The 25,998-nt window shown below is 40.6% G+C and overlaps 1 pseudogene; it reads left to right on the top strand.

Moving 5' to 3' along the window:
• Positions 1–3,117: 3,117 nt before the first annotated feature.
• On the top strand, positions 3,118–5,772 carry LOC134328350 (NLR family CARD domain-containing protein 3-like; annotated as a pseudogene).
• The last annotated feature ends 20,226 nt before the right edge of the window (positions 5,773–25,998 follow it).

Raw genomic sequence — 25,998 nt, forward strand, 5'->3', positions numbered from 1 at the left:
CTGTATACAACATACAGCAACAATACATACTGTATACTGAATAGTGCATTAGTGTATACTGTATACTCCCTTCTGCACCAGTATATAATGTATACTACATACAGCAACAATACATACTGTATACTGAATAGTGCACTAGTGTATACTGTATACTCCATTCTGCACCAGTATATACTGTATACTGAATAGTGCACTAGTGTATACTGTATACTACATACAGCAACAATACATACTGTATACTGAATAGCGCACTAGTGTATACTGTATGCTCCATTCTGCACCAGTATATACTGTATACTGAATAGTGCACTAGTGTATACTGTACACTACATACATCAACAATACATACTGTAAACTGAATAGTGCAGTGGTGTATACTGTATTCTTCGTTCGTATGAGTAAAGTTTAGTAAAGAATCAGAAAAAGTACATTTAAATGTGCAGGAATTAAATCAGTTTCCTGTAAATGTTGTTATTAACATACCATGTCCTTGCTGGTGTTTCTCTGAACTGAAACGTGTAGGTGCCCCTGTGCTTTTTACATTGTCATTTATTTTTGGTTTTATCTTTACTTTAATGTTACTCTAGTGTGATGGAGGGTACAAGACCAGAGTCACCTGAACCCAGCTGTGTTTCCATGAAGAGCAACCAGTCAATGGATCCTCGACTTAACTTTAAAGATGGAGGATGTTCTACTGATATAAGGTCAGTATCATCTCATGTTCTAGTGCTTTAAATTCCACCTGATCTAACTTATTAACTTCATTAAACTTACTCAACGCATCAATTTATTCATGAAAATCTCCTTATCATGTCACGTGGGGAGATACAGGACCCAAGATAAAGAGATCAAATAACCAAAAAAACATTTATTAACAAAAACACCGAGAAGAACAGAAGATGACAAAATGAAAACAAAAAGTAAATTGGGCGAACCTCGATGCAATGGCTGGCCACTGGAACACTGAAACACAAAAAATCATCTGAACCAGTTCATACTATATACTACATACAGCAACAATACATAATAATTACTGAATAGTGCACTAGTGTTTACTGTATACTTCATTCTGCACCAGTATATACTGTATACTACATACAGCAACAATACATAATAATTACTGAATAGTGCACTATTGTAAACTGTATACTTCATTCTGCACCAGATTATACTGTATACTACATACAGCAACAATACATAATGGTTACTGAATAGTGCACTAGTGTATACTGTATACTTCATTCTGCACCAGTATATACTGTATACAACATACAGCAACAATACATACTGTATACTAAATAGTGCACTAGTGTATACTGTATACTTCATTCTGCACCAGTATATACTGTATACTGAACAGTACACTAGTGTATACTGTATACTTCATTCTACACCAGTATATCATGTATACTACATACATCAACAATGTATAATGGTTACTTAATAGTGCACTAGTGTATACTGTATACTCCATTCTGCACCAGTATATACTGTATACTGAACAGTGCACTAGTGTATACTGTATACTTCATTCTGCACCAGTATATAATGTATACTACATACAGCAACAATATATAATGGTTACTTAATAGTGCACTAGTGTATACTGTATACTCCATTCTGCACCAGTATTTACTGTATACTGAACAGTGCACTAGTGTATACTGTATACTTCATTCTGCACCAGTATATACTGTACACTACATACAGCAACAATACATACTGTAAACTGAATAGTGCACTAGTGTATACTGTATACTTCGTTCGTATGAGTAAAGTTTAGTAAAGAATCAGAAAAAGTACATTAAAATGTGCAGGAATTAAATCAGTTTCCTGTAAATGTTGTTATTAACATACCATGTCCTTGCTGGTGTTTCTCTGAACTGAAACGTTTAGGTGCCCCTGTGCTTTTTACATTGTCATTTATTTTTGGTTTTATCTTTACTTTAATGTTACTCTAGTGTGATGGAGGGTACAAGACCAGAGTCACCTGAACCCAGCTGTGTTTCCATGAAGAGCAACCAGTCAATGGATCCTCGACTTAACTTTAAAGATGGAGGATGTTCTACTGATATAAGGTCAGTATCATCTCATGTTCTAGTGCTTTAAATTCCACCTGATCTAACTCATTAACTTCATTAAACTTACTCAACGCATCAATTCATTTATTAAAATCTGCTTATCATGTCACGTGGGGAGATACAGGACCCAAGATGCAGAGATCAATGACCAAAAAAAAATTTATTAACAAAAACACAGAGAAGAACAGAAGATGACAAAATGAAAACAAAAAGTAAATTGGGCAGACCTCAATGCAATGGCTGGCCACTGGAACACTGAAACACAAAAAATCATAAAGGTAAACACAGCGGAGACACGAACCCCGATTGCCGGCTAGCGAGAGGGTCACGCTCACACTGTGGCATTTAGGAGCAGGTTTAGCCTGGAGGTCGTATGCTATGAAAGTTGCGCTGCACGCACTGAACTACAAAGTTCAGGGAAATTAGCCCGAACTCACGTAGGCGCAGTTTGGATCATCAGATAGCCACATCACCGCCGCGGATTGTTAGACTGGGAGGAAGCCGATCTGCTGAGCGCACGAAAAGAGAAACCAAACTCACCTAAGCGCAGTCCCGGGAATCAGATGGCCATGTCACCAGCTGCACGTCGCTGACATTGGGAAGGAGCCGATCTGTAGAGCACAAAAAAAGGGAAACCGAAACTGCATAAGCGCATCTTATCAGCTAGGAAATGTTTCAATAACTGGATGATGGAACATGCTAGTGTTCAGTACAGTACTGTTCTGTATATTTATTGGTTTTGTATAATAAAGACTGAAAAGCTGCACAATTGCTTATGTGTGTTTTTATTTACAGACAACAAAAGGAGAAATTAAATGTTACTTATAGAGATCAGCTGGAATCCATATTTAAGGTTTGTATGTATGTGTGTGTAATAATAATTATGTTGATTTTGGATTCTGGACCCTCCACAGAAGTTTTAAATGTTAAAACTTTAACATTTACTATTTATTAATTTAATAATTTAACAAAGAATGAGCTAAACAAGTTCAAAAAGCTCCTGAATGAAGTTTACCCATCATGCTCTGTGCAGGAAATGAATAAAGTGGATGATCTGAGTAGTTTCAGAGATGGGGCGCTACAGATCACATTGGATGTTCTGAAGATCATGAACCAGACAGAGATTGCTAACACCCTGCAGAGTGGTAAGACATCTAAATACTTTAACTTTATTAACTTCTTTAACATTAGATAAAAAATCCATATTCAAATTCGTTCTAGAATCATCTAGGCTTTAGATTGGCCATTAAATTACAGTATAACGTTTTATGAGAACCAGGTACTTGATATTAGATGAGAATTTTAACTATGATATTGGTCACTTCATCTCTACAAATCCATTATGATTAAAAAAATTGAAAATCCTATATTTAATATTATTATTATTTTTTTAATTCTATACTGTTTTTCTTGATCATGCAGTCAAATATTGATCATCATCTTCTGTTTATTGGAACTTTTAGGCCCTGTATATCAGAAAAAACTCAAATCAAATCTGAGAGAGAAATGTAAAAGAATCAATGAAGGAATCTCCCAGCATGGAAGCTCGGCACTTCTGAATGAGATCTACACAGAGCTCTACATCACAGAGGGTTGGAGTGGAGATGTCAATAATGAACATGAGGTCAGGCAGATTGAAGCAGCATCCAGGAGACCAGCAGCACAGGAGAAACCCATAAAATGCAACGACCTCTTTAAAGACACATCCATCAGAACTGTGCTGACTAAAGGAATCGCTGGAATTGGAAAAACAGTCTCAGTGCAGAAGTTCATTCTGAACTGGGCTGAAGGAAAAGCAAATCAGGACGTCATTTTCATATTTCCACTTCCTTTTAGAGAGCTAAACTTGATGAAGCAGGAAAATCTCAGTCTGATGGAACTTCTTCATACGTTTTTCCCAGAAGTAAAAGGTCTGCCATCATTAGACTGTGATGCTTATAAAGTTTTGTTCATCTTTGATGGTCTGGATGAATGTCGACTTCCTCTAGATTTTAACAATAATGAGCGATTGTGTAACATAACAAAGTCAGTAAATATGGATGTGCTGCTGACAAACCTCATCAAGGGGAACCTGCTTCCCTCTGCTCACCTCTGGATAACCTCTCGACCAGGAGCAGCCAATCAGATCCCTCCTGAGTGTGTAGCCCAGGTAACAGAGGTACGAGGGTTCAGTGACCCTCAGAAAGAGGAGTACTTCAGGAAGAGGATCAGTGATGAGAACCTGGCTAGTAAAATCATCACTCACATGAAGTCATCAAGAAGCCTCTACATCATGTGTCACATTCCAGTTTTCTGCTGGATCTCAGCCTCTGTTCTAGAGAGAATTCTGGATGAAGCCGAGGGGACAGAGATCCCCAAAACTATGACTCAAATGTTCACTTACTTTCTGATCTTTCAGATAAAACACAAGGAACAAAAGTACCATGGGAATTCTGACCCTGATCCACACCAGACAAGAAAGAGGATACTGGCACTGGGAAAACTGGCCTTCCAACATCTGGAGAAGGGAAACCTGATCTTTTATGAGGAAGACCTGAGAGAGTGTGGCATTGATGTCAAAAACACATTAGTGTACTCAGAAGTGTGCACCCAAATCTTCAGAAAAGAGGCTGGACTGCACCTGGGTCAGGTCTTCAGCTTTGTGCACCTGAGTATTCAGGAGTTTCTGGCTGCTTTATATGTATTTCTCACCTTCATCAACAAAAAAAGAAATGTGCTGGTGAAGAAACACACTGGATTCTTTAACATATTTAAAAACCATACAAACATGTCTGACTTTCTGAAGAGTGCAGTGGACAAGGCCTTACAGAGTAAGAATGGACACCTGGATCTTTTTCTCCGGTTCCTCCTGGGTCTTTCACTGGAGTCCAATCAGACTCTTTTACGAGGCATACTGCCACAAACAGGAAGTAGCTCTTATAACAAAGAGGAAACAGTCAGGTACATCAAGGATAAGATCAGTGAGAATCTCTCTCCAGAGAAATCCATCAATCTGTTCCACTGTCTGAATGAACTGAACGATGATTCTCTAGTGCAGGAAGTCCAACAATACCTAAACAGAAGAAGTTATGCTCATCATGATGGACACAGTTTGTTTCCTGCTCAGTGGTCGGCTCTGGTGTTTGTGTTGCTGAACTCAGATCAGGAGCTGGATAAGTTTGATTTAAGGAAATATTATCCATCAGATGAATGTCTTCTGAAGATGCTGCCAGTGGTGAAAGCTTCTAGAAAAGCTGAGTGAGTCATCTATAGACATTTGATTTAAAAGATCATCATTTAAACACTAATGATTAAATGTATAAAACTGAGAAGGTGCAATACTAAAGTGCTACAGTCTGATCTCAAAATTTGTCTGAAATTATTATAATTTACTAACTTAAAAAAAAAGACCCAAGAACAGTTTTACCAGAAACAGAGATGTGGATTTACTATCAAATAATTTATGAAGCAAAAGACAAATTCCAGTCATATTTACACATAAAACAGGTGAGGCTTAAATAATCAGATCCCATTTCTCTAATTGATCAGATTATTTTTCTCCAAGTTGGCTGGTTGTAATTTAACAGAGGAAAGTTGGGAAGTGCTGTCCTCCGTTCTCAGTTTAAACTCCTCCTGTCTGAAACATCTGTACCTGGGTAACAATAAACTAGAGGATTCAGGAGTAAAGCTGCTCTCTGCTGGACTGGAGAATCCACATCGTGAACTGGAGAAACTGGAGTAAGATCTTCACTTTCACACTGTAGATACAGAAGATCTGTACTAATTAAAAGCACACACTACAATGGCAGCTATTTAAATGCATATCAACCCTTACAGTGGACACTACAGTTTCAATCACTTCACTTCTACTTTGATTTGATGTTCATTATCCATACAGGTGATTTAACTTTTTAACTTTTTTTTTTGCTGACAGTCTCCTTATCATCTTTTATCTGTTGCACTTTATTCTTCTGCTTTTGACGATAAACACACACACACACCAGGATTTAGAATAAATGCACATAAATGCAGCTTCATTCTGTATTAGTTTTAATAGAAAAATTAAATAAGTTATTATTTTACATTATGATGCAAATGGTTCTTTTCACTTTTAAAATGTAATAAACAAATCATATTTTAATGTTATTTTAAAAACTAAGAAATTGTAATAATGTAACATAAATAATTAATAAATAACATGTATTTGTATCTTATCTGATTAAAAGTAAGTAAAGAAGACATGGTGTTGTGCAGTGTAAGTTAAAGGTGTTTCTCTGTTAAGCGTGATGATCTTAATGTAGAAACAGAAGAAAAGCTGCTGCTTAGTTTCTTATTCCCACAGAGCAGGCGAATCAACAGATGACGTTATAATAAGCCAGTGTGCTTGAGGTGCCTCAGCGACTCCACCTGCTGCGCATGCGCTGTTTGACTGAGCCTGTAAACGCGGACTGCTCACTCCGCCTCCTGCGCATGTGTAAACTTTCTCAGCACTTTTTATACCGCTCATTTATGTAAATACAGACAAAACAGACAGTCAGACAAAAAACATTAAGACTTTACATCCAAAAACTATTTCACGGATCATTTATTATTAAACCACTTTGTTTTTGGAGATATTTCATGTACATAAATACTTCTCAAAGCTGGATTTATATTTTATGTTTCCTCCTGTAAAGTAACAACACATTGAAGCCAGATTTATACTAGATGTGTTTTTCTTTGTCAGTGGCACAAGTAACTTGTTCATCTGTAAAGGTAATATTATTGCTGAGGAGTAGATTCACATTTTGGAGGAACTTGACGTTAGATATTTGATATTCGTTGTTTGTGTTGCCAAGTTATGGACTGTCTCAAAAGTGATCACTGGCAGCGAAAATTGTGCATTTGCTATTCAATAACTGCGGAATCTAATGATTGACCTTCCTTAAACCAACTGAGAATGATGTATAAAATAAAAGGTGTATAAATATTTGGCAATAATTACCCACAAGCTTTTAATAAGTAATAAACATGTACAATTATTTATGGAGATCTGGGATCCCAACAGCATTTAAACCATATTTTGTTAAAACTGACAGTAAAGAGTGTGATTATGTTTTAATAATGATGCTCAGCATTTTGATTTGGCATGTATTGCAGCATCTGCTTAACATGTATTTGTAAATCAAATTTTATTTAAATTTAACTGTGATATATGTGAAGTTTGTAAATATGTTACAGTAACAAGACAGTTAGACGTTGAAAGGTCACACTTGTTTTAAAAATATAATTTCAGTAGCATTTATACTGTGTTACACAGAGCATTAAAACGAGCTGTGAAATGTGTAACTACACTGTAAAAAAAACCAACATTTTTTTACAGGTTTTCCCAGTACATTTTTACAGTTTTTCCCTGTATTTATAAAAAACAGAAATTTTTTGTAAAATTACAAGAATAAACTGTATATTGAAAAGTGTCATGTGATTTACCAAAAAAAATCTGTATAAATGAAATACATAAAAAATCTGTTTTTTTACAGTTTTTAGATGACACTTTTAACAAAACTAACTGTAAAAATAAAGTAATCTTCATTGACAAAAATAGCAGAATCTTCTGTAATTTTCAAAAAGAAACCTTTTGTTATGCCGATATATCACTGTCAAATACATAAAAATACTGTTAATAATGCATTTAAAAATGTACAATTGCAAGAAAATATGTGAGCAAAGAAAGAAATATTTTGTAATTTTGCATTTCTTAACCACTACTTTACATACATAAATTGGAAAAACAAAGGTATTGCCTACCTTATGAGACAGGCAACAATACAATTTAAACAGATTTAAACTTTTACTTTATTTATGCATTTGTATTAATTTAAAGATTGAATTGTTAAATAAGTGCATTTATACAAACTGTGTAAAACCATAGTCAAATTTAAAACGTTATTAACTGTGATTTATTCTCACATTTATAATATTTAAATCAAGCATAATTTACCCATCCCCACATCCCCCAATAAACAGAAAGAGGTATTACACTCCATCTGTGCAACATGTTGGGTTCACATTCCAACCAGAGCACCACAGATATAAAATGATGCTCTAACCTACCAGTTACACACTCAAAAAAAGGGTTTTGAGTGCCTGTTGGTTTTGCATAAAGAATATGTGCTGGTGTGACACAAATCAATTACATTTTAGATTTAAACATGACTGCATTGTGTTTATTTAACTCAAATAAATGAACCATTCATGGACTCAACTTTACTTAGTTGCTTTATTTTCTTGGAACTACTTAATGCAATGAGTTTATCAGGTGAAACCGGATATGACGCACCGGGGATTACGCAATACATCGTGAAGGCACATTGTGTTTCAATGGCATCTCAGGTAATGTGAAGCTTTACAAAATATTTTTCCATATGTCTAATTGCATGCTAATCATGATGTTTATCTTATTATATTGTTTAATATATGTTACGGGGCTCAAACGCCTCGTGTTGTGTTTTCCCAGATCTTAAATAACAGTCTGGTGGGACCCAAAAGCAGATTTGAAAAATTGCAGTGAGTGAGATTCGAACCGGGATCGCGGGTGTTAAAGAGCTTTGCTCTACCCGATTCGCTATGGGCTTGGTTAAAGTGCTTGTGCCTTTAAACTACTTAACGGTGTAATGATAATCCTTGAATGTAAACAAATAGCAGAAGATATATGTGTATTTATTTGTATATATATATATATATATAACTGTGTGTTTGTTGAAAAAAGGGAAAACAGAGAGGAAAGACTGACTGAAATAGCGGAGACCGCAACTTGATAATAAAAAATAAAACGTGCGGTTTCGAACCCCGCACGTCACCGTACTGAGCTCGAGAGACTGATGCACTAACCACTACTCTATAGGGTGAACTAAAGAAACTTCGATCTGAATCACTTACTAACATATGCGCCTCAAACAGGCGGGAAACGAAACAAAGGATGCCAAACAAACCAAAAAATACACAAAGAAAAACTAATCTGATGAGCTACCCGCTGGCTGTTGGGTAGTCGTTTCAGAACTCAAAGAGACCTCAACAAAGGTGTGAGGTTACTAAAGAAATGATAAATTACTTTACTTTTCTAAAACTGTTCCAGTTATTTAAACAGGGAGATAACAAAAAGGTCTTTCTTTTAGGGGAAAACCAATGTTCCCGAAACAGAGAGAAAAAGAGGACGAAAGATGTCTTTTTTAAGAAGAGAATACCAAATTACCGGCGAGGTCTGGTATTACTAGATTAACACAAGACTCTGCGCCAAGTGAGCCGTGCGCAGCCTTTATAAAGGTGCTGCACAGCTGATGTCAATCAGCTTAATTATCCCTGGGTGTGGCACGCGGTCTCCCTCTAGTGGTGGGCGGATGGCGGTGTCTTACAGGACCCCCTCCCCGAGGGGTGTCTCCTGACATCCCCAGGCCGGTCACTCGATCCCAGTTAAAGGTCCGGATGAGATCGGGATCAAGAATCCGCGCTGCCGGTACCCAGGAACGCTCTTCCGGGCCATATCCCTCCCAGTCCACCAAATATTGGACTCGATTTTGGACTTGTCGGGAATCGAGTATCCTATTTACTGTGTAGGCTGGAGAACCGTCAACCATGCGAACAGGGGGAGGTTTTGGTGATCGGGTCCCAGGGGAACACAGGTATGGTTTGAGGCGGGAAACGTGAAAGGTTGGATTAACCCTGAACGAGGGCGGGAGTTGCAACCTGTAGGAAACTGGGTTGATGCGTCTGACTATTTTAAATGGTCCAACGTATCGAGGCGCCAGTTTTCTGTTACTGACCTTCAGAGGTAAGTCTTTTGCGCTTAGCCATACTCGTTGGCCCGGGCGGAAGGTATTTCCCAACCTTCTCTTACGGTCTGCTGTGCTCTTCCGTGAGGTTGTTTGGGCTACCAGGACCGCCCGAGCTCGTCGCCAGGTGGACCTGCAACGGCGTACCATATGGCTGGCTGACGATGTGGCCAGCTGAGTTTCCTGTTCAGGGAACAGGGGAGGTGGATAGCCAAACTGGCACTCAAAGGGGGACATGCCCAAAGAGGAGTGCCAGAGAGTATTGTGGGCGAATTCTGCCCACAATAGGTGATCCGCCCAGGTGGAGGGGCTGGTTGAAGCCAGACACCTTAGCGACTGCTCTAGATCTTGGTTCACCCTTTCAGTCTGCCCATTGGACTGGGGGTGAAAACCTGAAGAGAGGCTGACAGAGGCCCCTAGGGAAGCACAAAAAGCTTTCCAAAATTGGCTAGCAAACTGAGGACCCCTATCTGAAACCAGGTCTGTGGGCAGGCCATGATACCGCACAACCTGTTGAAGGATGAGGTGGGCCGTCTCTCTGGCTGAGGGAAGTTTGGGCAAGCCAATGAATCTGGCGGCCTTAGAAAACCTGTCTACCACCACCAGAATTACTGACAGGCCTTTAGATTTGGGCAGGCCAGTGATAAAGTCCAGAGACAGATGTGACCATGGACGATGGGGAATGGGCAAAGGGTGTAACAACCCTGGTGGCTTGGCTCTGGAGTCCTTGTTGCGTGCACACGTTTCACACGCAGAGACGAATTGCCTGATATCCCGAGCCATATTAGCCCACCAGAACCGCCTCTGAATTAACTTCAGGGTGCGAGTAGCTCCAGGGTGTCCTGCGAAGAAGCTCTCGTGCCCCCATTGCAAGACCTGAGTCCGGGCTGATGCGGGGACATACAGGCAATGGGTAGGGGTTCCCCCTGGGTCGGGTTCGGCTAGAAGGGCTCTCTTGACTACTTCCTCAATTCCCCAACGCAGCGGTGCCACTATGCGTTCTGGAGGAAGGATGGGTAATGTTGGTCGGGCTTGTAGCTCCTCCCACTGTCTGGAGAGGGCGTCAGGTTTGGCGTTCTTGGTGCCTGGCCGGTATGAGAGGGTGAAGTCAAAGCGACTAAAAAATAGCGTCCAACGGGCTTGCCGGGGGTTTAGTCGTTTGGCTTCCTGAATGTATGCAAGGTTCTTATGGTCCGTCCAGACCAAGAACGGATGTTTGGCCCCCTCTAGCCAGTGCCGCCACTCTTCGAGAGCCATCTTGACTGCAAGGAGTTCTCTATCTCCTACACCATAATTGCGTTCAGTAGGCGTTAGGCGATGGGAGAAGTAGGCGCAAGGATGAAGTTTCCTGTCCACGCCCGAGCGCTGAGAAAGGATTGCCCCTACCCCTACCTCGGAGGCATCTACCTCCACTAGAAAAGGAAGTTGGGGATCAGGAAGATGAAGAATGGGCGCCGAGATCAGTTTACGCTTAAGTTCGTCGAACGCCTTCTGTGCTTCGTCTGTCCACCGAAAAGGTCCTGGCACTTTTCGGGTAAGAGCCGTCAGGGGCGCTGCGACTGACCCAAAACCTCTAACAAACCGTCGGTAAAAGTTGGTAAAACCCAAAAAGCGTTGGACCAGCCTGAGAGAGGTTGGACGTGGCCATTCAGCCACAGCCTTGAGTTTAGCAGGGTCCATGGCCAGTTTGCCCTGGGAAACCACAAACCCTAGAAAGTGGACCTCGGGTATGTGGAACTGGGATTTCTCCAGTTTCACGAAAAGGTGGTTCTCAAGGAGTAGTTGAAGCACTCGTCGTACATGGCCGACGTGTTCCTTCACAGTTTTACTAAAGATGAGAATATCATCAAGGTATACAAAGGCGTAGAGACCAAGTGTTTCTCGGAGGACCTCGTGGATCAGGCGCTGAAAAACAGCTGGTGCGTTCATCAACCCGAACGGCATGACTAAGTATTCATAGTGACCGGTCGGGGTGATGAACGCTGTTTTCCATTCATCCCCAGATCTAACTCGCACGAGGTTATAGGCACTGCGAAGGTCTAGTTTAGAGAAAACAGACGCTTGTTGCAGTGTCTCGAAAGCAGATGTCATAAGGGGCAAGGGATATCGGTCTTTGACTGTGATTTTGTTAAGGCCTCTGTAATCGATACAGGGCCGTAGGCCTCCGTCCTTCTTGCCTACGAAGAAAAAGCCCGCTCCAGCGGGAGAGGATGAGGGTCTGATAAAGCCTTGGGCTAAGGCTTGCTGCAACATATTCCTGTCTGCTGGGTCCATGCTGGCAGAGTCTTTCTGTTACGGGGCTCAAACGCCTCGTGTTGTGTTTTCCCAGATCTTAAATAACAGTCTGGTGGGACCCAAAAGCAGATTTGAAAAATTGCAGTGAGTGAGATTCGAACCGGGATCGCGGGTGTTAAAGAGCTTTGCTCTACCCGATTCGCTATGGGCTTGGTTAAAGTGCTTGTGCCTTTAAACTACTTAACGGTGTAATGATAATCCTTGAATGTAAACAAATAGCAGAAGATATATGTGTATTTATTTGTATATATATATATATATATAAAGGAACTGTGTGTTTGTTGAAAAAAGGGAAAACAGAGAGGAAAGACTGACTGAAATAGCGGAGACCGCAACTTGATAATAAAAAATAAAACGTGCGGTTTCGAACCCCGCACGTCACCGTACTGAGCTCGAGAGACTGATGCACTAACCACTACTCTATAGGGTGAACTAAAGAAACTTCGATCTGAATCACTTACTAACATATGCGCCTCAAACAGGCGGGAAACGAAACAAAGGATGCCAAACAAACCAAAAAATACACAAAGAAAAACTAATCTGATGAGCTACCCGCTGGCTGTTGGGTAGTCGTTTCAGAACTCAAAGAGACCTCAACAAAGGTGTGAGGTTACTAAAGAAATGATAAATTACTTTACTTTTCTAAAACTGTTCCAGTTATTTAAACAGGGAGATAACAAAAAGGTCTTTCTTTTAGGGGAAAACCAATGTTCCCGAAACAGAGAGAAAAAGAGGACGAAAGATGTCTTTTTTAAGAAGAGAATACCAAATTACCGGCGAGGTCTGGTATTACTAGATTAACACAAGACTCTGCGCCAAGTGAGCCGTGCGCAGCCTTTATAAAGGTGCTGCACAGCTGATGTCAATCAGCTTAATTATCCCTGGGTGTGGCACGCGGTCTCCCTCTAGTGGTGGGCGGATGGCGGTGTCTTACAGGACCCCCTCCCCGAGGGGTGTCTCCTGACATCCCCAGGCCGGTCACTCGATCCCAGTTAAAGGTCCGGATGAGATCGGGATCAAGAATCCGCGCTGCCGGTACCCAGGAACGCTCTTCCGGGCCATATCCCTCCCAGTCCACCAAATATTGGACTCGATTTTGGACTTGTCGGGAATCGAGTATCCTATTTACTGTGTAGGCTGGAGAACCGTCAACCATGCGAACAGGGGGAGGTTTTGGTGATCGGGTCCCAGGGGAACACAGGTATGGTTTGAGGCGGGAAACGTGAAAGGTTGGATTAACCCTGAACGAGGGCGGGAGTTGCAACCTGTAGGAAACTGGGTTGATGCGTCTGACTATTTTAAATGGTCCAACGTATCGAGGCGCCAGTTTTCTGTTACTGACCTTCAGAGGTAAGTCTTTTGCGCTTAGCCATACTCGTTGGCCCGGGCGGAAGGTATTTCCCAACCTTCTCTTACGGTCTGCTGTGCTCTTCCGTGAGGTTGTTTGGGCTACCAGGACCGCCCGAGCTCGTCGCCAGGTGGACCTGCAACGGCGTACCATATGGCTGGCTGACGATGTGGCCAGCTGAGTTTCCTGTTCAGGGAACAGGGGAGGTGGATAGCCAAACTGGCACTCAAAGGGGGACATGCCCAAAGAGGAGTGCCAGAGAGTATTGTGGGCGAATTCTGCCCACAATAGGTGATCCGCCCAGGTGGAGGGGCTGGTTGAAGCCAGACACCTTAGCGACTGCTCTAGATCTTGGTTCACCCTTTCAGTCTGCCCATTGGACTGGGGGTGAAAACCTGAAGAGAGGCTGACAGAGGCCCCTAGGGAAGCACAAAAAGCTTTCCAAAATTGGCTAGCAAACTGAGGACCCCTATCTGAAACCAGGTCTGTGGGCAGGCCATGATACCGCACAACCTGTTGAAGGATGAGGTGGGCCGTCTCTCTGGCTGAGGGAAGTTTGGGCAAGCCAATGAATCTGGCGGCCTTAGAAAACCTGTCTACCACCACCAGAATTACTGACAGGCCTTTAGATTTGGGCAGGCCAGTGATAAAGTCCAGAGACAGATGTGACCATGGACGATGGGGAATGGGCAAAGGGTGTAACAACCCTGGTGGCTTGGCTCTGGAGTCCTTGTTGCGTGCACACGTTTCACACGCAGAGACGAATTGCCTGATATCCCGAGCCATATTAGCCCACCAGAACCGCCTCTGAATTAACTTCAGGGTGCGAGTAGCTCCAGGGTGTCCTGCGAAGAAGCTCTCGTGCCCCCATTGCAAGACCTGAGTCCGGGCTGATGCGGGGACATACAGGCAATGGGTAGGGGTTCTCCCTGGGTCGGGTTCGGCTAGAAGGGCTCTCTTGACTACTTCCTCAATTCCCCAACGCAGCGGTGCCACTATGCGTTCTGGAGGAAGGATGGGTAATGTTGGTCGGGCTTGTAGCTCCTCCCACTGTCTGGAGAGGGCGTCAGGTTTGGCGTTCTTGGTGCCTGGCCGGTATGAGAGGGTGAAGTCAAAGCGACTAAAAAATAGCGTCCAACGGGCTTGCCGGGGGTTTAGTCGTTTGGCTTCCTGAATGTATGCAAGGTTCTTATGGTCCGTCCAGACCAAGAACGGATGTTTGGCCCCCTCTAGCCAGTGCCGCCACTCTTCGAGAGCCATCTTGACTGCAAGGAGTTCTCTATCTCCTACACCATAATTGCGTTCAGTAGGCGTTAGGCGATGGGAGAAGTAGGCGCAAGGATGAAGTTTCCTGTCCACGCCCGAGCGCTGAGAAAGGATTGCCCCTACCCCTACCTCGGAGGCATCTACCTCCACTAGAAAAGGAAGTTGGGGATCAGGAAGATGAAGAATGGGCGCCGAGATCAGTTTACGCTTAAGTTCGTCGAACGCCTTCTGTGCTTCGTCTGTCCACCGAAAAGGTCCTGGCACTTTTCGGGTAAGAGCCGTCAGGGGCGCTGCGACTGACCCAAAACCTCTAACAAACCGTCGGTAAAAGTTGGTAAAACCCAAAAAGCGTTGGACCAGCCTGAGAGAGGTTGGACGTGGCCATTCAGCCACAGCCTTGAGTTTAGCAGGGTCCATGGCCAGTTTGCCCTGGGAAACCACAAACCCTAGAAAGTGGACCTCGGGTATGTGGAACTGGGATTTCTCCAGTTTCACGAAAAGGTGGTTCTCAAGGAGTAGTTGAAGCACTCGTCGTACATGGCCGACGTGTTCCTTCACAGTTTTACTAAAGATGAGAATATCATCAAGGTATACAAAGGCGTAGAGACCAAGTGTTTCTCGGAGGACCTCGTGGATCAGGCGCTGAAAAACAGCTGGTGCGTTCATCAACCCGAACGGCATGACTAAGTATTCATAGTGACCGGTCGGGGTGATGAACGCTGTTTTCCATTCATCCCCAGATCTAACTCGCACGAGGTTATAGGCACTGCGAAGGTCTAGTTTAGAGAAAACAGACGCTTGTTGCAGTGTCTCGAAAGCAGATGTCATAAGGGGCAAGGGATATCGGTCTTTGACTGTGATTTTGTTAAGGCCTCTGTAATCGATACAGGGCCGTAGGCCTCCGTCCTTCTTGCCTACGAAGAAAAAGCCCGCTCCAGCGGGAGAGGATGAGGGTCTGATAAAGCCTTGGGCTAAGGCTTGCTGCAACATATTCCTGTCTGCTGGGTCCATGCTGGCAGAGTCTTTCAGTTACGGGGCTCAAACGCCTCGTGTTGTGTTTTCCCAGATCTTAAATAACAGTCTGGTGGGACCCAAAAGCAGATTTGAAAAATTGCAGTGAGTGAGATTCGAACCGGGATCGCGGGTGTTAAAGAGCTTTGCTCTAGCCGATTCGCTATGGGCTTGGTTAAAGTGCTTGTGCCTTTAAACTACTTAACGGTGTAATGATAATCCTTGAATGTAAACAAATAGCAGAAGATATATGTGTATTTATTTGTATATATATATATATATATAAAGGAACTGTGTGTTTGTTGAAAAAAGGGAAAACAGAGAGGAAAGACTGACTGAAATAGCGGAGACCGCAACTTGATAATAAAAAATAAAACGTGCGGTTTCGAACCCCGCACGTCACCGTACTGAGCTCGAGAGACTGATGCACTAACCACTACTCTATAGGGTGAACTAAAGAAACTTCGATCTGAATCACTTACTAACATATGCGCCTCAAACAGGCGGGAAACGAAACAAAGGATGCCAAACAAACCAAAAAATACACAAAGAAAAACTAATCTGATGAGCTACCCGCTGGCTGTTGGGTAGTCGTTTCAGAACTCAAAGAGACCTCAACAAAGGTGTGAGGTTACTAAAGAAATGATAAATTACTTTACTTTTCTAAAACTGTTCCAGTTATTTAAACAGGGAGATAACAAAAAGGTCTTTCTTTTAGGGGAAAACCAATGTTCCCGAAACAGAGAGAAAAAGAGGACGAAAGATGTCTTTTTTAAGAAGAGAATACCAAATTACCGGCGAGGTCTGGTATTACTAGATTAACACAAGACTCTGCGCCAAGTGAGCCGTGCGCAGCCTTTATAAAGGTGCTGCACAGCTGATGTCAATCAGCTTAATTATCCCTGGGTGTGGCACGCGGTCTCCCTCTAGTGGTGGGCGGATGGCGGTGTCTTACAATATAGCTCTTTAGTTGAATAATATTCAAGTTTTATTGTTGTGCATGCTTTATTTGTTTAAAAATACTAATGCTAATTCGCGCGAGTGATTTATTTATTAACATCCTTCCAGGGTTTCTGTGAATCATATTAAAGTCTTGAGGCAGATTTTAATGGATTGCTGTTGGCTGACTGTATATTAAGTCCGGTTGCGCTGTGTGATAACGTTGCGGTGCCGTGGTGCTAGCTAGTGCTAAGCTAGTCAAGTTCAACAGCCAGTATTCTCAACTTGTGGCAGTACGGTTCTTTCCCGAAAGGTAAAAATGGCTTAAATTACTTCATGCGGAAGTATATTAGAAGAAGGTAGAAAATAAAAAGATGTGTAATATTTGCGGTGCCAGTGCATTAAAAAAACATGGACACACAACCTAGCTAGCTAGCTAAGATGTGAGCAGGCAGCTCGAGCCTGAGAGGAACGGCATGCTTTTCGTTTGGCGCTCACGTTCTGCACAAACTAAAACAAAGTGATTCTGTAACGTTAGTATCATTACAAACCTGAGTTTTGTGACTGTTATCCTCGAAAGCACACACATGTAAACAGTATTCAAGATTCAAGATTCAAGAGTTTTATTGTCATGTGCACAGAAGAACTAGCAGTTACACTGTACAATGAAATTCTTACTTTGTTCGTCCTCCAAACATCAATAAGTATTAAACATAAAACAAAATTAAACTAACAGAATATTACTAGAGAAAAACGTTTTAAAAATATATAAATTTAAACTATAAAAAAAACGTTTTATATACAGAGGAAAAAAATAGAAATAAAATAAGCAGTACAAAAGGCACATAGCAGCAGTTACATAAGGTGCAGAAATTATGCAGTGTTATACAGCATAAATACAGAAAAAATACAGCAGCAGTTATTTTAAAGTGTAAATTGTGCAACATTATGTGCAAGTAGCAGCAGTCATTTAAATGTGCAATAGTGCATTGTAGAGAATGTACAATGTTCATGAGCTAAGTTGTGTATGTGATAGTCCGTGTTTGTTCACAAGCCTGACTGCTTGTGGGTAAAAACTGTTTGTCAGTCTTGTTGTTCTGGCCTTTAGGCTTCTGAAACGTTTGCCCGATGGCAGAGGAGTAAAGAGGTAGTTTTGGGGGTGTGTGCTGTCCTTAATTATGTTGTGGACTCTCCTGACCACCCTGGTCTGATAAATGTCCTGTAGTGCAGGGTAGGACGTTCCAGAAATTCTTTGTGCAGTTTTTATTACACGCTGGAGTTCCTTCCTGTCCTCTGCAGTGCAGTTTCCGTACCAGACTGTGATGGAGCTGGTAAGGACACTTTCCACCGTACATCTGTAGAAGTTGCTGAGAATTTTGGTTGACATGCCAAATTTTCTTAGTCTTCTTAGGAAGTACAGTCTCTGTTGTGACTTCTGATCGGATAATCAATGAATTTGTAATGTTAAAGTATTTACTATAGAAATAATATTTTAGTTATTTACAACAAAATAATTGATGTCTTGTATCTTCTGTTTACAGATGGTTGGAAATGTGTATTTGCAGTTGGACTGACCTTTTACTGGTAATTTTTTCTACATTTTATGCTAAATTGAAGAATATTGAGCTACTTTTGACTGAACACTGAGTGATTAAGTTTAGATTAAGTGAAGAAGAAAAAATGTGGAAATTCTTACTATTTATCCTGTTTGGTTCTTTTACTTACTTTTTTGTTTTATGTATTTTATGTCTATTTTCTTATTTAAGCTGGTAATTTCTTTATAAATATTTGTCTTGCTGATTTTGATCCAATTTCATCTACAATTTAGGATTCCCCCAATCACACAATACCATCAGCACTAGGAGGGTGAAGGTAAGCACAAGTTTCCTCTGAGTTGTTACATCAACCACCCCATCTTTTCGAGTCAATGTACATCTGAGTTAAAATAAAGGTTGAAGTGAGATGTCAGATATGTTAAGTCCTAAATGGAAATTTGTGTACTGTTAAGTTTAAGAAAGTGATTTTCCCCCTCTGTTCCATTGTAGGATGGTGATATGGCAGCAACTGAACTGGTGATTGAGGAGACTGTTCTGGGGATCTATGTGACTAGAGTTGAGGGAGCTGAAGCCATGGACCCCCCTGCCAATACTGGAGTGGTATTAGAAGGTGGTGTGGTTCTAGAAGACTTGGGCAGTGTGTTCCTTGCCTTTGCAGTCCGGGCTGATTTATGCCTTATATATTTATAACCTTATGATTTAGAACTTGAGTTACCGTCCTACATTCAGATACACTTTTGATGTACTCCAAAAACTGTTTCTGGAACTAGATGCTAACAAACTGTCTCATAAAGCTCAATTACTAAATACCAAGCTGTTCAGTGAGATGTAGTCCATACTGAGTATTACACTTGTGACGTACGAATTCCACTGTGGTTGCACTTTCTGAAAACTTCAATGTTGGCACTGTTTTTTTGTACATAATTCAGATTTAGAAGTGTTTCATGCCCATGTTTTGCAGACATTTCACTTAACTGTATGCTGCTTTGTTAAACATTTTCCATTGAAATGAATTCTGATTGCACTTATTGTATGCTGTATTGTGTTAGACATCTGATTCTTACACTGATCAGCCATAACATTAAAACCTCCTTGTTTCTACACTTACTGTTCATTTGTGTGAAAATTATTTGGGTCAAAAATAGCTGAACTGTGGTGGATTTTGATCCATTTTGAAGCTGAAATTAACAAAAGCTATTTATATACTGCATTTTTAAAGTTCTATATATGTTCTAAAGTTCTATATAACATGTAACAGCTGCAAAATATCACAGTAAGTATTATGCAGACAAATCTTAACCTACTAAAAATTTTTGTATTTTGTATATTTTTTTAAATGAATAACAATTTAAAAGTACAGTTAACTTATGTTTTAGAGAAAGAAAATGCTTTTATTTTGACAGTTTATTAATGTATTTAGATAATAAAAAAAGACAATTTAACAGATATTTTTTGCAATACCTCTGACAGTTAATTTAAAATTGGGCTTTTGCTAAGTAAAATTACATGTTTTTTTTGTTTTATATGCTAATTTTTTGTGATAACAGTAGTAATTATCTGTACTTAAACTTTTCTTTATCATTTATAAAGATAATTATTCTGTATTTTTAGAGGTGTACGACACTCTTCTAACAATTAATATATGTTGAAAGTAGAAGATTTCATGAAATTATAGGACAATTTCCTGTAAAATTACAGTGATAGATGTTAATTATGGTAAATATAATTACCGTTTTTTACAGTTTATCTCTGTTTTAAATTTTACAGTTTTTTCCCGTTTTTTTACAGACATTCTCTGGCGCCCCTGCTGCCAGAAAAATACCGTTTTTTTACGCTTATTTTTTTTACAGTGTGGATTAGGGTGTAATTTGATTGGTCCACACTCCTGGACAAAATATGGGCCAAACCTAAAATTTGCACAGATATTTAGAAAGAAAAACAAGCCAGGCATTAGTGATGGGAATTATGGCTCTCATGGCGCATTATGGCGCTACTGGGTACCTCGATAATAATATCAATGATGAACAATCATGCACATTTGCTACCTTGCCTTAATCAAACAACACTTAAATGAGAAAAAAAGATTTATTTCAAAAGTATACGAATTGACAACAAGTATATTTTAATAACAATAGTTCAACAAAAAATAGTTTTAAATAATTGCAAATAAATAAAGTTTGTATCATCAGTTGTTTAACACATTACATTACATTTCAAGCATAAAAATCATTAAAAAAACACAAACAATTTTAGTAAAATTTACAAAAAAGTGCACAACTGCAGCATTTAGGGCAAGTTTGCATAAAAAACAAGTTCTCTGACTTTTGAAAGTTTCACTTGATTTCTCCACTCGGTAATACACGTGAAAGGCATGGCTGGATTACTGACCGGGCCAGTGGGGCCAGCGCCCAGGGGCCCTTGAGGTCAGGGTCTCTACCATACCATATCTTAATAAAATACTTTCTGCTGCACAATCTGTAGTTAATCTTAAGCACAAATCTACTATTTTATCTATGAGGATGTGAAAGGAGAAGAAAACGGTAAATAAATGGTATCATAGTGCTTTGGGGGCTATTCCGGCCCAGTTATGGGAGAGTCGGTGGAGATCTGGCAGCTGGATTTGGGTCAGTGTATTTGGCCTGATTCTGGGCAGTCATTCAAAAAGAGTCAGAGCCGACACGGGCTGCCGGCACTGAACCAGATGCGGCAGGCTCGGCTGGCAGGAGCTGCGCCGGAAGTGGGCCACAATTACAAGGCTAGCTGGGTACTAGGTTACTGGAGTGTTATTGCAAGGTTGTCTAAAGTTTTCAATAATTTAAAGGTTAGTACAAGGTTCCCTTAAAGGTTTCAATAATGTTAAGGTTACGGGAACGTTAGGGGAACGTTCCCAGAACTATAATGCACAACCAAACGGGAACGTTCTATTTCCGTAAAGAAAACTTTCCTGGGGAACCAAAGGGCAACCAAAATGATCCGTTTCCAGAACGTTCTGGGAACTGTTAGGTTTTTCGGAACATAAAAACGTACATTTAATATGGGAAGTTTTACGGCATTTTCCAAGCTTTACGACATCCAGGCCGCATGGTCCTTTGTCCAACATGGCGCCGGCTAGGCTCTCTCCCTGACTCCTACCGAGGGGGGGAGGCAGAGCCCGGGGCTTGTTAGCACACTTCATTGGCTCCACCAGCAGTAAAGGAGGAGGAGCCTAGCTGAGTTTAAAAACCGGCGGGGAGAGAGGCTCGGCCTCTTTCTTACGTGGTTGTGTGTCTAGACTGCAGGAGTAAGGAGCGCCGGTCGGCTTAGCTCTGATATATATTCACAGATCATTTTTACACTTAATAAAGTGTTTTTAAAGAGTACTTTCTGGACTTCCCGACTGCTTTCTTCAGGACCTTTTGAACAAAAGATTTATCCTAACAAATGGTAGCCAGAGGATGGTTCAAGAGGTCTGAGAATTGCATCAGAATTAATTCAGCTGACTGAGGTAAGACCAGGAATTCTGAAAAATCTTTTGTACTCAGTACAAGGCGCGCGCCTACTTAAGGTAAACAGACGTTCTCTGTATATATATTAGCTGCATTTATTATTTAGCGTACTGAGTGTGAAAGTGAATCTCAGAATCCGTAAGTGTCTGATTAAATTACTAAAGTATCATTAGATAGTTTAAAACTGTGAATATATGTTGGAGCTAAAATGTATGTTTCCTGATTGCTGAGTTTGAATCAGACCGAGCAAAATAAACGGTAAAGGGCTGTTCGGCAGGGCTTCACCCGGAACACCATTGGAGCGAAACGTGTCTGTCTGTTTCAAAAGCAGGGGCGCGTGATTCGAAAGATCTAAGTTTTAACGAGTCTGGGACTGGGTTAATTCTATAGATCTCAAATTTTCGAGCGTTGGATCTAGAAGTCTGGCAGTTTAAAAAACGGGATTCTATGATTCGAGCGTTGGAAATAATAGGGTCTGGCAGTTTAAAAAACGAGATTCTATAATTCGAGCGTTGTAAAACCTAGGATCTGGCAGTTTAAAAAACGGGATTCTATGAATGAGCGAGCGTTGGAAATCTATTACCTGGCAGTTCAAAGAACGGGGTTCTATGATTTGAACGTGGAAATCTTAAGAGTCTGGCTGTTCAAAGGACAGGGTTCTATGAAAAAGATTGTCCCAAAATTCGGGCTTGACTGTTATGGAAACGGAGTTCGGTTAATTAGACTACTTTAAATTCTAAATTCGGTTCGAAAACAGTACATCGGGAGTTTGTTTGTCAGTGTTTCTGTGCGTATTTATATGTAACCTTTTGTTTGTCCGCCATCTTGCACACGCGTGTTTTCTGTCTGTCCGCCATTTTGGCTCTGTCTGTCCACCATTTTGGCTCTGGGAGAGCTGAGCGTGGTTTTCTGTCTGTCCACCATTTTGGCTCTGGGAGAGCTGAGCGTGGTTTTCTGTCTATCCGCCATTTTGGCTCTATGTGAGCAGCTTGCCGTATCTCTTGTCCATCGGCTATCTTTGTCTTTGTACGCCTGGATTGGGTAAGTGCTGCAGTTAATTTTATAATCAACTTTATTTTTATAATCTTAAGATAACTGTGAGTTAAGACAAGTATTTGTTATGGTACCTTATTAAGTGTGTTTTAATGTGGGTAGCGTCATACATCAGTGCATGATGACGTACGCCACATACACGAAGCCAGTGTTCAGTGTTGCCGCTCTGATTCTGATTACACTGGCTACTGTAACAGAGTAGTTTTTAAAGCACATCACACAGACTGTAAGTTTACTTTTATTTGAGTATGTTACATTTTAAATAACATCTGTTACTGAGCAATATAAAAACGGTAAAGAAATCGCGGCTGGGGAACTGCTGCAGTGAATTTTACGACGGGGAGTCGATTCGTTTGTCTCGGTTCCTTTTAAAGAGCCGTTTATTCGCATAACGACTCCCGGAAGAGTCGATTCCTTTGTTTCGGTTAGAAGAGCCGGTTCATAGATTCGAATCATTTTACGACACATCGCTAGTGGTTATACAGTTTGAAAAAGTTTTATGTCATTTGAAATGACGCATTACACATCCCTAACTATTTTAATTGTTGCATCAACATGTTTCTTCTATTGCATTTGAGTTAAGGACAACGTTTCTTCTATTGCATTTGAATTAAATACTACTGTTGTGAGGTTTGTATCCACTCCTGTTTACATTACACAGAGGAGACCCCCTGCTGTTTACTCGGTGAGTACATTTTAAATGAGTTATTTTCTACTTTTTGCTTGAGTGGATTTTCAGAGTAGTAACTTTACTTGTAATTAGGTGGAGATTCATTAAGGTAATAGTACTTTTACTTGAATACAATTTTTTGGTACTCTTTCCACCTCTGATTAGGACATATGGTAATATATTAGATTATATATTGTCAAAGCTTATGTTTATTTGAGAGTGAGGTCGTGTTTTTCTCTGTATACAAATGCTGAATACAAGTAAAAGGTAAAAGCTATTATATTACTGTTTCTAAAATATTGTGTAGTTGTAAAGAGTGAGATTTCATAGCCCTATAAATCTTATGAGGTGTGATCATTTGTTTGCCTCTTGAATTAAATTGGAAATAATGCCTGAAGGTACCACTATTTCTGTAAAAGACAGGGACTCTGATCCCTTCTGGATTTGTGCAGAATTTTCTTTCTGTCTTTGTCTGCTACAGAAATATCCGTAGTTATACTAAGTGATCTTGAGGGTTATACTTATCTAACTCGGTTAGTGCCAAAGTATGTTCTATAACTGAAAGGAAAACATCTCACGTATCAAGTTAATGATTGTATAAATACTACAGTGTACTTCTAAAATTGAACATTATTATCAAATGCTGTAATGTACTTAATCCTACCACTTTTTACTAATTGCAGGAGATGGTGAACATCATGACTGTATTACTCTATCTATTTTTTCTGGGCCTGATAGGAATCCTGAATTGGAAATGTTTGTGAAAGGATTTGCATCCAGAGATGCTGCAACAGACAGGAAACAAGTGGGCTTAGTTAAAATTTTAGCAAATGATACTTTGTGTCATTGTCCCTCCTATTCAATTTATTGGCTTAAACTGTTGAACTACATGCTTTAATAACAGCCTCTAGACTGGCTGAAAGCAAAACTGCTGACATGTTTATGAACTAAACTTTCACATATGGAATCGAACAATTGGTTGTATTTGGTGGGAGAGTGTCTTGTTTTGACTAATTTAAATTTGGAAATCGCCCACCATACCTTGTTGCACAACTTGTGGATGCAATTCTGCTACCCAAACAGAGAGCAATTTTGTAAATTGTGCATATTCTAAAGTTTTGTTCCAATTTTACAGGACAATGCCAGAGGTGACACTGCCGACAAAGCTGTTGCACACCTTCCACTGCTCAATAACGACATTATTTGTTTACAGGTCCAGCTAATACCAGACTTTGATTGAACTAACTTTAAAATTCTGTGCTTTCCAACAGAATAGACACAATAAAACAATCTATGCAAATCTAGATAATAAAAATGCAGATTTAATGCTTGGTTGCCGTCAATTTTAATTATTTTTGTTTCAGTTGCCCACATCTGGTGGAAAGAGGTTAAGAGGGGTCGGTCTCTGCATATGCGGAGTCTCCACACTGATCTCGTTTAGGTTTATTTAATATTTTATTTTCAAGATTTGATTGTAAAATTTGAAAAAAGGGGGGAGTATAATGGCAGGAATGAGAGTTTAGGTTTAAATATGGCAGGAGTACTATGGCAGGAATAAGAATTTATGTTTAATATGCCGCTTTGTGTATTAAATTGCTTCTTTATTGAGATTTTGACGTTAAGTTTTGCACTTTGGTTGCATTTATGACAGGAGCGGTGGTTGCTCATTGCACAGGATTCAGGTTGTATCGGGCACAGACATGGACAGTTCGGTGTCTCTGGTTCGCCTCGCTTGCATGTCTTTGGACTGTGGGAGGAAGCCGGAGCACCCGGGGGAAACCCACACGACAACATGCGGGCTCCGCGGAGGGGGGACCTTCTTGCTGTGACAGTGTGCGACGGTGCTACCCACTGAGCCACCGTGTCGCCCAACTAATAAGGTTAAAAACAAAAGGAATAGGAAAAATGCATTGAAAAAATCAAAGCTCGGGTCTCAGGAGATTAAATATAATTGCTTACACGGACTCCGGTAAGATTCAATTTAATTGGTAATATTTTTTGGAAATTGTTAATTGGCAATTGTTAATATTTGATGCTTGTGTTGTATCCGATGAATCTTTTCTAGCTAATTGATCAGGTCAACTCACTCATTTTATATTATATGGTTTATTGAAGAAGTTAGATTGGTTCAATGTGGTGCAGTAAACCTTGTGGCAATACTATGCATGATCATAGATGAGTGGCAGACGAGTGCAATTTAAAGATTGAGGGAATAGTGAGAAGAAAATAACTTGTTAGGAGAGAAGTACATGAAGGGGGGTGACTGGAGACCCAGGTCATAGGTTTCACAGACACACAGCAACCCAGCGGGGGGTTGAGGCCATAAACTGCAGGCCCTGCATGAGTAAAGAGAAGTCTGATATTTAATCTACTGTGTACTGGCTGAGGATGGTGGACACTTATGCAGTACCAAAGATGATGTAAAAATTATGAATACCAGATCTTGCAGATGTGTGTCATGGCTGTTGTTGCATTCTGATGTTTGAGTAAAGCAGTGTTCAAGAGGC

Source organism: Trichomycterus rosablanca, chromosome 15 (genome assembly GCF_030014385.1).
Source record: "Trichomycterus rosablanca isolate fTriRos1 chromosome 15, fTriRos1.hap1, whole genome shotgun sequence".
Lineage (NCBI taxonomy): Eukaryota > Metazoa > Chordata > Actinopteri > Siluriformes > Trichomycteridae > Trichomycterus > Trichomycterus rosablanca.